Source organism: Lethenteron reissneri, chromosome 31, assembly GCF_015708825.2.
Source record: "Lethenteron reissneri isolate LAM-NWPU_2019-01 chromosome 31, ASM1570882v1, whole genome shotgun sequence".
NCBI classification, from domain to species: Eukaryota; Metazoa; Chordata; class Hyperoartia; order Petromyzontiformes; family Petromyzontidae; genus Lethenteron; species Lethenteron reissneri.
Genome location: NC_083809.1, coordinates 13,770,656 through 13,787,474, shown reverse-complemented (window position 1 = coordinate 13,787,474; position 16,819 = coordinate 13,770,656).

Here is a 16,819-nt window from a genome sequence, read left to right as displayed (position 1 = left end):
GGCACTTCGTGTGATCAACCATGCTGCAGCCCAAATTTACAGCACTACACATAATACTGAACTGTGGATGAGATATTTCATCATCCTTGCTCTCAAGATCGCAATAAGGTTACATGGGTACGAGTATGACTCGACTTATTCAATTACAAGTAACATTTACAATAAGGCAAGTTGCAGGCTTCGTTGTTAACAAGGCCTCGTATTTATCATAACAAGTTAACAGCATTATAAGGGCATTTACAGCATTATAACGGCATTCCCAGTATTATAAGAACATAAACGAACTTACAGACAATGCTTTTTAAAGTCCCACAATGAACAGATGCAGCTGTCTTCACTGGGACGCGATTTGTACCACCATTTTGTACTGTGTAATGGCTGACATCCCTGTCGGGTGGTTGGGAGGCTGTCAAATTGTAACTTCCTGGTCACGTGACGAAACTCAACCTCAAAACAGGAAATTCCTGTTTACACACACCCCCACATCTGCCGTGAGGCAAAACACCTGCCGTGAGGCAGAACAGGTAGTGTTGGCTGGGTCTACGGTGCAGTCCTGAGTCTGTACAGTTCTGAGACTATGGCCAGTTCTTAGTCGATGGGCAGTGCTGCATCTATGGGGAGCTGTGAGTTTATACTGGTAGGAACCTCCTGGTTACATCAGCCCACAGGGGATTATTGTGTCCGTCCGTCCGTCGTGGAGGGAGGGGCTGGGTGGGAGGGGCTGGGTCGGGACGGGAGGGTGGGGAGGGCTGGGTGGGGAGGGTGGGGCTGGGTGGGGAGGGTGGGGATGGGCTGGGTGGGGAGGGGCTGGGTGGAGAGGGTGGGGAGGGGCTGGGTGGGGGTGGGAGGGGTGGGGCTGGGTGGGGAGGGGCTGGTCACCCCGTGGTGCCCTTATAAAACTCAACATTTAACCTACTCACGCCGGCTTGTGCCCGCCCTCACAGTTGGGCATATTTTCGGAATACACCACGCTGCCGTTGACCCTGGCCATTGACCGAGCAACCCAACGTTCCTACCAGCTCCTTCCGCAGGAATGTGTTGGGTTGCAATGCTGAGTCTATGGGTGGCAATGCTGAGTCTGTGTAGCATTGTTGAGTCTATTGGTAGCAGCGCTAAGTCTATGGGCAGTGAGTCTATGGGTGACATTGCTGAGTCTATGGATGGCAGTGCTCCATTAAGATAGCTTGTATCCCCTTGATACTTGTGTGATGTATTTTGGGAGTGTGGTAGAGGGGGGAGAATTGTATCCTTGGTAAAATCCTGAGCCTGCGTGCTCATATTAGTTTTTAGATTCGCTTATTTATTTACTTATTTGATTTTAGCTCGACCTCTGGGTGAAACGCGCTTGCTAAACGTTCACTATGATTATACTATGTTGTTGTGCGGGGGCGCCTGTGGTGTCTCCGAACAACCACAGCAGTGGAGGGAGCGCGTCTGGTTCCCTCACAGCAGCAGTGGACATAGCGTGGCTCTCCCTCAGGGCAGCAGTGGACAGAGCACGGCACTCCCTCAGGGCAGCAGTGGAGACAGCGTGGCTCTCCCTAAAGCCAGCAATGGAGAGCACGGGGGTCCCTTAGGGCAGCAGTGGACGCAGCACGGCTCTGCCTCAGGGCAGCAGTGGAGACAGCGCGGCTCTGCCTCACTCTCACTCACCCGTCTCTTGCTTGCGGTCACGTGATGCACTTCAACCAATCCGGGGGTGTACATGTTTGGGAGGGGCGCACCTCTGGTTGGCTGCTTGCTCGCAGTCACGTGACGCACTTCAAGTAATCCGTGCCGCGTTAATCACAGTCACAGAATGTCAGAGCTGGGTGGTTATATATTAGTATGGGCAGTGCTGAGTCTATGGGCAGCAGTGATGAGCCTATTGGCAGTGCTGAGTCTATGGTGCAGTGCAAGTCTATGGGTATCAGTGAGGCTATGGGTGACAGTGATCCATTAAGAACGTTTTTTTCCCTCGATAATTGTGTCATGTTTATTGGGAGCGTGGTGGGGAGGAATTGTATGCCTGGTAAAATCATGAGCCTGCGAGCTCATATTAGGATTTATAATCGCTTTGTTAATAACTTATTTGCTTTGAGCTCGACCTCTCGGTGACAAGCGATTTAATAAGTGGACATTATTATTGGATGGGACGTGCTGAGTCCATGGTGCAGTCCTGAGTCTTTGGCCAGTTCTTAGTCGATGGGCAGTGCTGAGTCAATGGGTAGCTGTGAGTTTATGGGTAGTAGTGCCGAGTTTATGGATGGCAATTCCACCCATAAACTCAGTTCACAGCTACACCCAGCAGCAGGGGTCACGCGGACGCTGAGGGCAGCTGGGATTCTCGACGGTAGCAGGAGAACTCTGATCTAAATTCGCTCTCTCCCTCCCCTCCTATCCTCTCATAGCCCGTTAATCCCCGTGTGACATGATGTCCTCCTGCGCGGCCAATCGAACGCTTTACCTGCCGAGTTTTGAACGATCTGTCCGTTGGGGGGGGGGGGGGCATCACGTCATCTCCCCCCCTCTCTTTCCCCCCTTTCCATTGTCCCCATATCTGCGTTCCTCATCTCTGATTCACCGGTAATTTCCTGCCTCTCTTAAATCGCTCCTCCTAGGGCGCCCAGGGATTTTCCCCCACCCCACTGTTTGCACTGCCCGTAGAGTGTTTGTCTTCGAGGCCCCACCACCCGTGTTGTGTCTGCTTCAACGCGGCCAGCCTTTAAAGCTGTATGTGTCCCTACGACTTTTTAAGTTGACTTTAGGGGGGCCACCATGTAATCCGGCCTGGTGGGGGTCAGCCAATCTCCTGGCAACAGGAAACTGGGGGACATCTCTGCTATGGGCCTTTCGGATGAAAACCCGTGGTGCCAGGCACCCTCCCCCCATCGAGACCCAACGTGGGTGCGTGTCTGTGTTTAGTGGGGGTGTGCGTGTGTTCGTGTGGAGATGAGCGAGGGGATGGCTGCGCCAGCGGAGTTGCTCCGTTGCTGTGGCACCACAGTAGGTGTGTGGTCCTTTCTTCGTTTGTAGGTGTGTGTCCCGGCCTCTGTGTATAGGTTTGTGCCCTGTCCTCCATGTGTAGGCATGTGGCATGTCCTCTGTATGGAGGTGTGGCCCATCCTCCGTGTGTGGCCAGTCCACTGTGTGTAGGCGTGTGGCCCATCCTGTGTGTGGCCCGTCCTATGTGTGTCAGTGCGTGGCCATCCTCCGTGTGTAGGCATGTGGCCCGTCCTCTGTATGTCAGTGCGTGGCCCGTCCTCCATGGGTAGGCATGTGGCCCGTCCTCTGTGTGGAGGGCATGGCCGGTCCACCTTGTGAAGGGGTGTCCCAATCCACCTTGTGTAGTAGGCGTGTGGCCCATCCTCCGTGTGTAGGCATGTGGCCTGTCGTCTGTGTAGGCGTGTGGCCCGTCCTCCGTGAGTAGGCTTGTCGCCGCCCGTCGATCGTGTAGGCGTGTGACCCGTCCTCTTTGTGTGGGCGTCGCCCGTCCTCCATGTGGAAGCATGTGGCCCATCCTCCGTGTGTCAGTGTGTGGCCCGTTCTTCGTGTGTAGGTGTGTGGCCAGTCCACCGTCTAGCCTTCTGGCCCGTCATCCGTGTGTAGTGCGTGTTTGACGAGGCACACACTGAAGTAGGAGGCACCACAATTTATTACCATTAAACGGATTTACAAATTACACTGGCTATTCTAGACCCCAACAAGGGAGAGGGGATCCCTGCCCCACCGAGTTCCTACTACCGACGGTCTCCCGCTTCCCCCGACGTGACCACGCACCGCCAGTTCTCCCACTCGACTGCCCGATGGCTCCGCCTCTTCCTTGACCCCTCCTCGAGCGTGGCCCCACTCGGCCTCTTGCCACGCTCCTTCCTCCGACTCTCCCGACGGAACCCGTGACAGCGCCCCTTGGGCCCCCGTCGACAGGTAAATGAAAGGGAAGTGCGCCTCCCCACAGCAGTCATGCAGTATCGGGCTTTTACGCCGCAGAGACGCTATTTACGTCTCTACACATGTGTAGCCACGTGGCCCGTCCTGCGTGTGTAGGCATGTGGCCCGTCCTCGATGTGAAGGAGTGGCCCGTCGACCATGTGTAGCCATGTGGCCCGTCCTCCGTGTGAAGACATGTGGTCCATGCTCTTTGTGAAGGAGTGGCCCATCCTCGATGTGAAGGAGTGGCCCGTCGACCATGTGGAGGCATGTGGCCCACCCTCGATGTGAAGGAGTGGCCCGTCTTCCATGTGGAGGCATGTGGCCCATCCTCTGTTTGGAGGGCATGACCCCTCCACCGTGTGAAGGTGTGTGGCCCAATCCACCTTGTGTAGGCGTCTGGCCCGTCATCCGTGTGTTGGCATGTGGCATGTCCTCCGTGTGTAGGTGCATGGCCCGTCCTCCGTGTGTGGCCCGTCCAACATGCGCAGGCGTGTGGCCCATCGTCTGTGTGAAGGAGTGTGGCCTGTCCACCTTGTGTCGGCATGTGGCCTGTTCTTTGTTTGTTGGTGTGTGGCCCGTCTGTGTGAATGCGTGTGGCCCAATCCACCGTTTGGGCGTCTGGCCCTTCCTCCATGTGTCAGCCCGTCCTATGTGTGTAGGTGCGTGGTCCGTCCTCTGTGTGGAGGGCATGGCCCGTCCACCTTGTGTAGGCGTGTGGACTGTCCACCATGTGAAGGTGTGTGGCCCAATCCACCATCTGTAAGCGTGTGGCCCGTCATATGTGTGTAGATGCTTGGCTCGTCCTTACTGTGTAGGGGTCTGGCCCGTCCTCCGTGTGTAGGCGTGTGGACTGTCCACCATGTGAAGGCGTGTGGCCCAATCCACCATCTGTAAGCGTGTGGCCCGTCATATGTGTGTAGATGCTTGGCTCGTCCTTACTGTGTAGGCGTCTGGCCCGTCCTCTGTGTGTGGCCCGTCCAACTTGTGTAGGCATGTGGCCCGTCTGTGTAGGCATGGCCTGTCCTCCGTGTGTGGCCGGTCCTCTGTGGAGGGCATGGCCCGTCCTCCGTGTGTAGGCGTGTGGTCCGTACAACGTGAAGGCGTGTGGCCCGTCCACCATGTGTAGGCTTTTGCCCATCCCGCTGTGTGTATGCATGTGGCCCGTCCAACGTGTGTTTGAGGCCAATGTCTCAGTTGGCGTCTCTGTCGTCGAGTTATCGTGATGGTTTGCCGCTGAAAGGAGAGGACTTGATGCGTCTCTCAATGGTAGCACGGTAATCAGAGAGACTGCCCTGCCAAAAAAGATTCAGATCCCGTTCTAGATCAGAGTTGTTGAGGAAAGGTGGTGCATTGGCTATGACGATCTTGACTGCAGGGGAGGCCAAAGGTGTGCATGGGACAAATTCCCCCCTTGATCTCAAGCCCTGCCTCATCAATGCGCGCCACCATATCCTCTTTTGCCACGAATGCGGCCACACCGCGGTTCATGCGCGAGGCGGCGAGAGAGAGAGAAACAGAGAGCTAAAGAGATACAGATTGAGACAGAACGAGAGAGATGGAGATTTTCCGGCTGGGGTATCTCTTCAGCGAAACGGACATTAACCTTTGGGCAAGTATCCAAAATCGGCCCCTACACGGGATGGTTGTTATTGTCGATCAAATAAATATTTAAAACAGTTTAAAAGTAACCAATAACAGCATTTAATGTTTATAATAGAGAGCGTGAAAATAAATGTGTGGTGTGTATTTAAACCCATCACCACCCGACAGCCCAATAAGTAAGGTGGTTTGTCTTGTCACGTGTCGTGTAGAGTAATGTACTCTAGTAGTAGTGTATCGCAGTGTAGCGTATAGCGTAGTGTATAGTGTAGTATACTAGCACAGCACTAAACCCGTCGTTGTTGGAGAGGGAACCCACCACCACAACATTTACAATTCGAGCACCGTTCTCACAACCAACCAGCATGAACGATCGATAGCAAGTGAAGCACCATCTGGCTTCAGCTTGATGCGAGCTACTGCTGTATCCTTGCGATATTTTTGTTTTGTTTGCAGGAAGGTTTTACGATACTAATCCTTGTGGGAACTCATAAAATAAAAAGGTCCCCCAGGGAGCCTCTAGCAGCACTGTAGGGGCAAGTGCTGCTCGTGGTGAGTCGCAGCAGCAGCGCCTATGAACGCAGACACTTTGGCATACTCACCCGTTCACCTACCAACACACTCCCACCCACTCATCCACACTCCCACCCACTCATCCACACTCCCACCCACTCATCCACACTCCCACCCACTCATCCACACTCCCACCCACTCATCCACACTCCCACCCACTCATCCACACTCCCACCCACTCATCCACACTCCCACCCACTCATCCACACTCCCACCCACTCATCCACACTCCCACCCACTCATCCACACTCCCACCCACTCATCCACACTCCCACCCACTCATCCACACTCCCACCCACTCACCCACACTCCCACCCACTCACCCACACTCCCACCCACTCATCCACACTCCCACCCACTCATCCACACTCCCACCCCCTCATTCACACTCCCACCCACTCATCCATACTCCCACCCACTCATCCACACTCCCACCCACTCATCCACACTCCCACCCACTCATCCACACTCCCACCCACTCATCCACACTCCCACCCACTCATCCACACTCCCACCCACTCATCCACACTCACTCACTTGCCCACTCACGGTGGCACACTCACTCATCAACAGTCACCTGCTCAGGCATTCACTCATCCACGCAACTACTCACTCATCCACTCGTCCACCAACTTCACCCGTTCACACACTCACTTGCCGACTCATGGTGGCACACTCACTCACTGACTTACATATTCACCGACTTAGGCACTCACTCACCCACCCATGAGCCCACTCACCCACCCACGCACTCACTTATTGACGCAACCACTCGCTCACTCACCCGCACTCACCCACTTACTCACTCACTCACCGACGCACTCACCCATCCACTCACTCACTGTGGCACTCAGAAGGGATGGGTGGCTAGCACCACGCCTGCCATGACCACCTTTGTCTCCCCCAGTGGTGATATTTCAATACACACCGCTACACCAGCTACACCTCATTTGAGGCTGAGTCTACCTAGGGGAGGAGGCCCAGGACGGGTTGTTCAGATAATCGCTGCTATCACTGGGTGTTGGTGGTAGCACAGCGATAACTACTATGCCCCACCACTCCCCTAACTCACTCTCTCTCTCTGACACACTCCCTCTCTGACAGACACACACTCTCTCTGACACACTCTCTCTGACTCTCACTCAGCGCTGCGGGGACCTCCAGTGGCGGCTTCTGCACTGGCCACTTGGCTCAGCCGGGTCACCCCGGCGCCGTCGGATCGGTGCCCGTTCTGCACTGCCAGGGAGGACTTGGCGCACCAATATCTGAATTGCCCGCGGCTGCCCCCACTGTACCGGCTCCTGGGGGCTGTCTCCCGGAAACTGGAGATAAGCCTTCTGCAAGTGCTGGCTGGTATATGGGGTCCCGTACCTGGCGGGCAAGCGCCACGACCTGGCTTGTGCCCAGGCCAGGTTGGCAATCTACATGTCCCGCAAAAAGAAGCTGCTGGGTGCGGCGGATGCCAGCTGCTCGGCAGTGGCGACGCTGCGGGGCCTGATGAGGCGAGGCTCCGTCTGGAGCGTGCGTGCTACGCATTCGGGGGGGATGCGGACGGACACGCCGAGTTCCGTGCGCGGTGGGGGGCTGGTGAGGCCCTCTGCTCTCTCACGGACGACGAGCTGACGACCTTCCCGTTGTGACGGGGCGGCTGCGGTGTGCGCGGGGACGCGTGTGGTGGCGTGTCGCGGCGTGGGTGTTGTGCGTAGCGGCGTGTGCCGCTGCACAGTATTTCTATGCCGCTGCTGTCAATGCACTTGAATGAGGCTGCAGCGCACTTGCGGCTGGCGGCCAAATAAAAGCCGCTTGAAAGTCAAAGTCTAACTCTCACTCACTCTCTGCCTCACTCACTCTCTCATACAGTCTCACAGACTCTCACACTCACACACTCCCTCTCACACTCACAGACGTCCTCTCTCTCTCTGTGCATTCCTGGAAGAGGCTGCGTCCTGGCGGAGCTCCTGGCTCCCCACCTGGCTCCCCACCTGGCTCCCCACCTGGCTCCCCACCTGGCTCCCCACCTGGCTCCCCACCTGGCTCCCCACCTGGCGTGCACAGGGGCCTGGTGTTTCACCACCCAGAGCCGAGCCGGAGAGAGTGCACGGGTTCATAGACGTTGTACCCCGTTATTCTTCTCTTTGGGATATTCTATCTACAGGAAAGCCACCCACACAGATTCCTACTTGAAACCGGATTCCCACCACCACCCATCTCAAAAGAAGTCTCTCATCAAAACGCTATACCACAGAGCCCATGGCATTTCTGACCAACACCACCTGGCCGGTGAATTAAGACATGTACATCGGGCCCTCAGGATGAACGAATACTCTGACCGCACTATCCGCCAGGCTGTTTCTCCCACCATACAGAAACAGCCACATGAAACTCCGACCAAAACTATCACGTTGCCATACATAGCAGGCGTGACCAAAAAGATCTCCAAAATTCTAAGATCCAAGTCCGATTCAGTACAGTGCATAAAATCCGTGATTTGATTCCATCTGTGAAGGATGTCGTTCCTGACTTACAGTATCCTGGAGTCTACAAATTGAGTTGCATTTGTGGTGATTGCTACATTGGAGAAACGAAACGTCATGTTTCTGATCGTGTCCGCGAGCACAAATCAGATTTGAAACACGGCAGAACTGATCCTTCGGCCGTTGCCGATCATTGCTACAACTCGGTGGGCTCTCATGAAATTGTATTTTCCGAGACCAAGGTTCTCTGCAAACCTCCTGGCTACCATCAAAGGTTTGTACACGAAGCCATACAAATATACAAACACAGACATAATTTCAACCGTGATGACGGTTACAAACTGAGTAATCATTGGAAAGATGTGATTAACCATGCAAAAAAGATTTAACTACACTTATTTGCCAATCTTATTTGACAGACAACCATCACAGTTTTACCATGTTTAGTGGTGGTCTCCCTGTCACAGGTTGAGTCACAAACCGCACCTCTCCATAACAAAGGCTCAGCCTTTGTTATGGAGAGGTGCGGTTTGTCTATTCTTAGTCTTAAGCCTCACCTTACCATATTAATAAAAAGTATGCGGCCCTTGCCCCACCACCTTCTCCAACCATTATATAAACGGAGTGGTAGCTCCTGCAATCTCTCATTTACTTGATACAGCTGTCGTGGCTGTGACGGTACCACCTGAAGACGGAAGCTTGTGTTGCCTCCGAAACGTCGTGATTTTTATTTTATTTTACTTTTTAATGTTTTTACCTACGTGACTTTACCGAAAAAACCTAAGAATAAGAATATGTTTATCGAGTCTTTTGAGTTCAACAACTCTCTCTCCCTTTCAAGGCACCGACCTGCAGCGAGACCTGCAACATTTCGGCACGGTGGTCTCGCGCATCATCATGCTGCCTTTGAGGACGAGGGACCTGAAGCTGGCGCACGTCATGTCACTTCACCGCCAAACTTTTATGATTTTGAAGGACGGCAACACGGACCTCGACGTGACCCTCAAATACACAATTGATGGTCACGGCTACACCGTGTACGCCTCCACGGCCGTGCCGCGGTGTTTTGGGTGTGGTGGTGCCGGCCACGAATGGAGAAACTGCCCGGCCAAGGTGAACGAGAACGCTGCACGGCCTGCACCGGTACACGCGGAGCAGCAGCAGCAGCAGGACCACGCCGACTCTGCAACTGCCCGCGCAGAGTCGGCACTCGAGGGCGAATGGGACGGCTTCACCGTCGTCGCGTCTCGACAGCGCAAGGCTAAGGGCGGCCCTGCAGTGGGAGGGCGCGTTGGCACCCTTCCTAAGCGCACGGCCACTACAGGTTCGGCCAGAATTTCACATCACATGTACAACTCCTGTACACGGGCACATCCAGCTTTATAAAAAATAAACCAATGGCTTAGCAGCCCTTTTCCCGTGACGAGGGGGGTCAGGCAAGGATGCCCTCTCTCGGGGCTCCTCTACACCCTGTCCATTGAGCCACTCTTTCACCAACTAAAACAATCTCTCTCTGGGTTCAAGGTTACAGGTCCTGAAAATGCAGTTGTCAGGGTCTCCACATACACAGACGACATATGCGCTGTGATCAACGATGCACAGGACGTATCCGCACACTGCCGGGCAGTAACGGTCTACGAAAAGGCTTCTAGTGCCAAGGTCAACTGGCCAAAGTGTTAGCCTCTATGTTTGGGGTCACAGTGTGCCGTGCGTTCTGTGCTGCTCCCAGGAGGAGTCGGTTGGCAGGCCGAGGGCATAAATTACTTTGGAGTTTACCTCGGGAAACTCCAAGTTGCCCAGAACAATTGGACCGAGCTGGGAGATGTATTTGAGGCCAAATTGATGGCTTGGGCACGCCTCGCTCTGCTACTGTCCTTCGGGGGGCGAGTGCTCATAGGAAATAACCTGGCAGCCTCTGTGCTGTGGCACAGGGCCAAAGTCCTCCAGCCCCCGGACTGGCTACTCACGAGGACAAACTGGTCACTCACCCACTTTGTGTGGCACGGCAAGCACTGGCTGAGGCCAGGGGTCCTCCGCCTGCCGGTGGGCGAGGGCGGCCAGGGCCTGGTGGATGTCTCCACCAGGGTGATGAGCTTCAGGCTTCAGGCCGTGAGGCGTCTGCTGTATGAACAGAAGGAGCTGCCCTGGACGTCGCCGGCCCTCAACCTGCTGAGGGACGTGGGGGGGTGCCTGGGGTATGGGAGGGAGATCTTCCTGTTGGACCTGGCCCTAGTCGACTACACGAGGCTGTCGGGTTATTATCAAAGCCTCTTCGACGCATGGCGGAGCCTTGAATGGAGCAGGGCGAGCCCGCACTGTGCCCTCAAACATTTCATGAACGATCCCCTGTTCTGTAATAGCCTCTTCAAAGGAATAAGGGAGGAGAGAATGCTGGCCCTCCGTTTCACCTCGGCAGGGGTGCGGACAGTCAGCGACCTCGTGAAGAGCCACAACCGTCACCCCAAGTGGAAGACCATGGCAGAGATCAGCGGCACTGCAGGGCTCCGCTCTATGCTCGCCGGAGTGAAGCTGTTGCAGGAGGCACTCGCAGAAATGCGGGAGCTGCGGCTGAAGCTGGAGGCAACTGAAGACAGTGGCGGCGCACGACCTTCCTCCTCCTTCCCGGAGTTGCGCATCTCCTGCACCCAGCTTCCCGGGCGCTGTGACTCAGGGAAGCTTCTGAAACTCGCAGACTGCAGAGACGTGGCCCTCAAGAGTGCCCCAAAGACAGCGCTGTACGCGTGCTGCGTCAAGGCGCTGCATTGTCGAGACCTGGCGAACCTCCTGGACACGAAATGGAGAGACTTTTTCTCTCCCCTGATCGAGACCACCCCCCAGCGGAAGCACCTGTACAAGCCTCCCGTAGCGAAACGCTGCGGGGACCTCCATTGGAGGTTGACGCACTGGACGCTACCCTCGGCCGTGTGGTTCAGCAAAATCACCCCGGGGTCGTCAGATCTGTGTGTGGCGTTCTGCGGTGCGAAGGAGGATCTGGCCCACCAGTACTTGGGGTGTCCACGGCTGAACCAGATGTTCCGGCTCTTGGGATCCATCTTCAGTAAGCTGGGGGTGCCTTTTTACAAGAGCTTGTTCATATACGGAGTGCCTTACCTGGCAAATAAGCGCCACGATCTTGTAAACTTTGTCTGCGCCCAAGCTAAGATGGCAGTTTACAAAACCCGGAAAAAGAAGCTGCAAGGCGACACGGGCGATGGCTGCTCAGCGGTGGCGATGTTGAGGGGCCTGCTCAAGGCACGGCTCCAGCTGGAGCACGCCTCGTACCACTCCTATGCCGGGGACGCGCCACGCCGTGTTCCTTGAACGTTGGGGGGCCGGTCAGGACCTCTGCACCAACACAAACGGTGCACTGAATTTCACGTTTTGACCGGTCGACTTTAAGCGGGCGATGTGCGTGACGACGCGGTGCTTGCATTGCTCGTGCCGGTGTGGCGCACGTGCACCGGTTTTGCAATGGCGACGTTGCTGTACTCGATGTTGGTGACCCCCCGTATCCAAAGTGGCTCCAGAGCTGTTGCTGCTGGCAGCAATAAAATTGGTTTAAAAAGTCAAGTCTCACTCTCTCATAAAGTCTCTCTCACACATACTCTCTCTCTCTCGCACTCACTCTCCCTCGCACTCTCAACTCTCTCGAACTCATCAGTCGGGCAGGCGGCTCCAGCCCCGCGGCCAGAGGTGTCCCCGCGTCGTCGATGGAGTGGAGGAGGAGCAAAAGGGTGATGAAGACGATGATGATGACGGTGATGATGATGAGGAGGAGGCATGGCTGGCGTTCATCATCGATGGGCAGTCCGCTGCACACGGAGACAACGGGAGGGGAATGAATCCGCAGATAGTGGTGCAGTGTAGAGTTGCGTAGTGTAGTGTGTTGTGTATAGTGTAGTAGGTAGTGTAGTGTATACTGGCGAGTGTAGTGTGTAGTAGGTACCGTAATGTAGTGTATAGGGTATAGCAGTGGAGTGTGTGACGTCGTGTATAGTGTAGTGTGTATCACAGTGTGTCGTGTAGTATGTAGTGTGCAGCATAGGTGTAGTGTATAGTAGCATAGTGTATAGTAGTGCCGTGTAAAGTGTAGTATAGTAGTGTGTATCGTGTAGTTTGTAGTGTATAGTGGTGTGTAGTGTATAGTTTGGTACATAGTAATCTATAATGGCGTAGTGTCGTGTATAGTGATGTATAGTAGTGTCGTGAATAGTGTAGTACATAGTCCTGTGTAGTGTATAGTGTAGTATGTGGGTGGCCAGCATCGTGCCCGCCTGCCTTCACCTCCCCAGTGCTAGCGATGTTTACTACACCACCTCTACACCAGGTACTCTTTTGAGGCTGAGTCGACCTAGGGGCAGGCCCAGGAACGATTCAGATAATTGTCACTGGTGTTGGTGGCTGTGAGCGGGAATCGAACTCTGTATGCCGGGTTCGTTGTGCAGTGTAGTGCTAACCACTGCACCATCGTTCGACACACAAATACAAAGCTCCCCCTTCGTCGCCTGTAACAACCTGCTGGGGCAAGTGATGTTAGGAGTCAGTAGCAGCCTATGAAGACACAAAGACAAAGATCCCCCGTGTAGCCTCTCGCAGAGTGTTGGGGTAAGTGGCTAAGAGCAAGCGGCAGCGCCTATGAAGGCTACCGGCACTGTGGCACACACAGAGGGGGGTGGGCATCACCACGCCCGCCCGGTCGCCTTTGTCTCCCCCAGTGCGGAGGAGGATGGAGAAGTGAATGCATTCACCTTCTGTGCCTGGGCTGTAGGCGCTGGCCAGGCTCTTGACGTGGCTGGCGATGGCGGGAGGGCAAGCCAGAGTGACGCCAGGGACCTCCTTCACCATCTGCGGGGGCCAGCGGCAATGAACACTGAGTGTAGTGCGTAGTGTAGTGCATAGTGTAGTGCGTAGTGTAGTGCGTAGTGTAGTGTATAGTGTAGTGCGTAGTGTAGTGCGTAGTGGTTGGTGTTGTGCATAGTGTAGTCTATAGTGGAGTGTGTAGTGTATCTCCATATCTATATAAAACGCAAAGTTGTGAATATGTGTGTCTGTTCAAAATGTTTAGCGTACTCCCGGCACGCAACAAACTGGAAATTTGCCATGTGGGTACTTTCCAGACTGTACACCATGCAAAAATTATAAAAATACACTTTTGGGGGGGGGGGAGCTCAATAATGCATGTATTTTTTGCACGGCAAGTGAGCTGTGACGTCAAATCTGTCACGTGACCCGCGCATGTGGAAGCGTAACGCATTGTAGTGTAGTGGTTAGCGCGCTGCGCTACAAACCCGGCGACCCGAGTTCGATTCCCGCTCACAGCCACCACCGGTGACGATTATTTCAACCGGTCCTGTGCCTCCCCTAGGTCGACTCAGCCTCAAACGAGTAAGTAGTGTGGTGTGAACATCGGCACTGGGGAGACAGAGGCGGTCGAGCGTGATGTAGTCCACCCACCCCCTCGTGTACCGTTCCGGCCTTCATAGGTGCTCGCTAACAGCACTTGCCCGTACAGTCTGTTAAGGCTATACGGGGGATCTTTATCTTTGTGTGGGGAGCGGTAGTGTAGTGGTTAGCGCTCTGCTGCGCTACGAACCCGGCGACCCGAGTTCGATTCCCGCTCACGGCCACTACCGGTGACAATTATTTTAACCGCTCCTGGGCCTCCACTAGGTCGATTCAGCCTCAAACGAGTAACTCGTGTGGTGTGTGAACATCGCCACTGGGGAGACAAAGGCGGCCGGGCGTGGTGAATCCAAGTCCCGGGCAAAGCCAGGTAGTACAGCTAGTAGTACTATATTGTAGTGTCTAGTGTAGTGCATAGTAGTGTATAGTTGTGTATTCTATAGTTGTGTAGTGTATAGTGTCGTTTATCGTACATAGTGTATTGTATAATGAAATGTATAGCAAGGTGAAGAGTAGTGTAGTGTATAGTGTAATAAAACGAGTAGTGTATAATAGTGCATTGGAATGTAGTGTATAGTGTGTATAGCAGTGTATAGTAGAAGTGTATAGTGTAGTGTACACTAGTGTCCTGTATAGTGTATGGCTTGCGGCTGGGGTTGGCATCGTCCCCCCACTCCTGATGTCGAGGGGAAATGGGCGAGGTTTAGGACTGTGGCTCATGCAGTTGCAATGGCTGCTTTGGGTACACGGTCCAGACCTCCCCAGAGACCCTGGCTGACCGAGGAGGTGTTCAAGCTGGCTGAGAAAAAGCGACAGGCCCACTCTCATCGGCTACAGCATCCCACGTCGGAGAATGAGGAGGCTTACCGCAGCTTTCGCTCGGAGGTTCGGAGAGCTGTGAGGCGCTGCAAGGATGGGTGGTGGTCGCAGGTTGCTGAGGAGATGGAGTCTGCCTCAGTGACCCGAGATCACAAATCGCTCTAACTCCATCAAAAAAGTAACCTGCAGCGCCACACCTATTACCATCATTAGGGGAAAGAACAGGAACAGGTTTGCAGATTTGCTGAGCATTTCTGTGAGGTCCTGGGGAAGGAGAAATCCCTCACCCAGGAAAACAACGTGGGGACAAAGTGGGAAATGACCCTGCCGAGGCTGCGGTGCCTCACCCTCTGTGAGTGGCTGGCTGAGGTGCCATCTGTGGAGGCAGATTCCAAAGAACACAGGATGAGATGTTACTATCCTTTGTGCAAGCACTTCCAAGAGTTCATGAACAGTGAGCCTGGTGAAATTTGGGGAGCGCATCGTCAGTAGTGAACCTTTGGTTCCTAGGGTGTTTCGGCCTTTCATACTATACACCCTCCCCAAAGGCGGCCAGCGACAGGGTGATCAATCCTACGCTTGCATCCCATTCCCAATTAGTCATAAGAGTTGCCTTGTTGTTGATAGCCAACATCCCATGGGACTATGCATGGCAGGGGTGTCCTCCTCCCTGAGTCAAGCATTGTTGACTGCATACCTCATGGCCCTCTCACTTTGGGGCCCAGCTGGGGTCTTTCCTCTTCATCCAGAGCCACTGACTGCTGCCTTCTGCCGCCTCCGATACAGCTCTGATTGCCGAACGCTGGCTCTGGCCCTTAATTCCCAGGTCTCTAAGCAGTCTGGTTGTAGATGTTGCCACAAAACCTCTGCAGCCCACCTCCACTGGTCGGACTTCTGTGTTCCAGCCATGATGCCGTGCTTCGGCAGCTAGATCTGCATAGCGCAGATGTTTTCGCTCATAAGCCTCATCTACTGAGTCTTCCCAGGGTACTGTGAGCTCAATGATGAAGACCTTCTTGAGCGAACGGGACCAGAGCACCATGTCAGGTCTTAGGGTGGTGTTTGCGATCTTTGGAGGAAACACAAGTTGCCGGCCAATGTCAGCTAGCATTTTCCAGTCGCGGGCCAAGCGCAGCTGGTCTCACTTTATTGGTGTAGAGCCGCTCTTCGGTGGTTTAGCCCCTTCGCGGACAAAGGTCGTCCGTAAGGGGTGTGATGCTGCTGGGGGTGGTAGGGAGTTGGTGGCAGCTCGCTTGTCCTCCAGGGCGGACGCAAGGTTTTTAAGGACTTGGTTGTGACGCCAAGTGTAGCGTCCTTGGGTGAGGCTTGTTTTACACCCTGTGAGAATGTGCCTGAGGTTGGCTGGCATGGAACAGAGGGCACAGTCCGGATATTCACCATACCATTGGTGAAGATTAACTGGTGTTGGAATGACGTCATATGTTGCTCTGATGGAAAAGCTCAATCGCCTCGCTTCCATGGCCCACAGATCCTTCCAGTTGATCTTCCTCTTCTCCACACTGTCCCATCGAGTCCATTTTCCCTGTTTGGCAAGAGAGACTGCCTTGGCCCACCTTGCAGCCTCCTCCTGATGGCGTACTTCCTGCAGTATTAAGGGCGATCCAGAGTCTGAGACCAGGAAAGGCACCGGGCAGAGATGATCTCCAAAGCGAAATGCTGAGGGAGGGTGGCGTTTGTGCACAGACTGCCCTACATGACATCATAACACCAGTCTGGACCACTGGACGGGTTCCGCAGGATTGGAAGGATGCCCTGATGGTTCCCCTCTTTAAGAAGGGGGACCTCACAGACTGTAACTACAGGGGCATCTCGCTCCTCAGTGTGCCGGGTAAGGTCCTGGGCAAGGATTATTCAACATCGCCTTGCTAGGCACGCTGAAGAGAGGCTTGCAGAGCCCCAGTGCAGTTTCAGGAAAGGGCGGTCCTGCACAGATGCCATATTTTGTGTCTGTCTGTCTGTTACAGCAGAGGTATAGGGAATTCCAACAAGACCTACATATCTGCTTTATTGACCTGGTC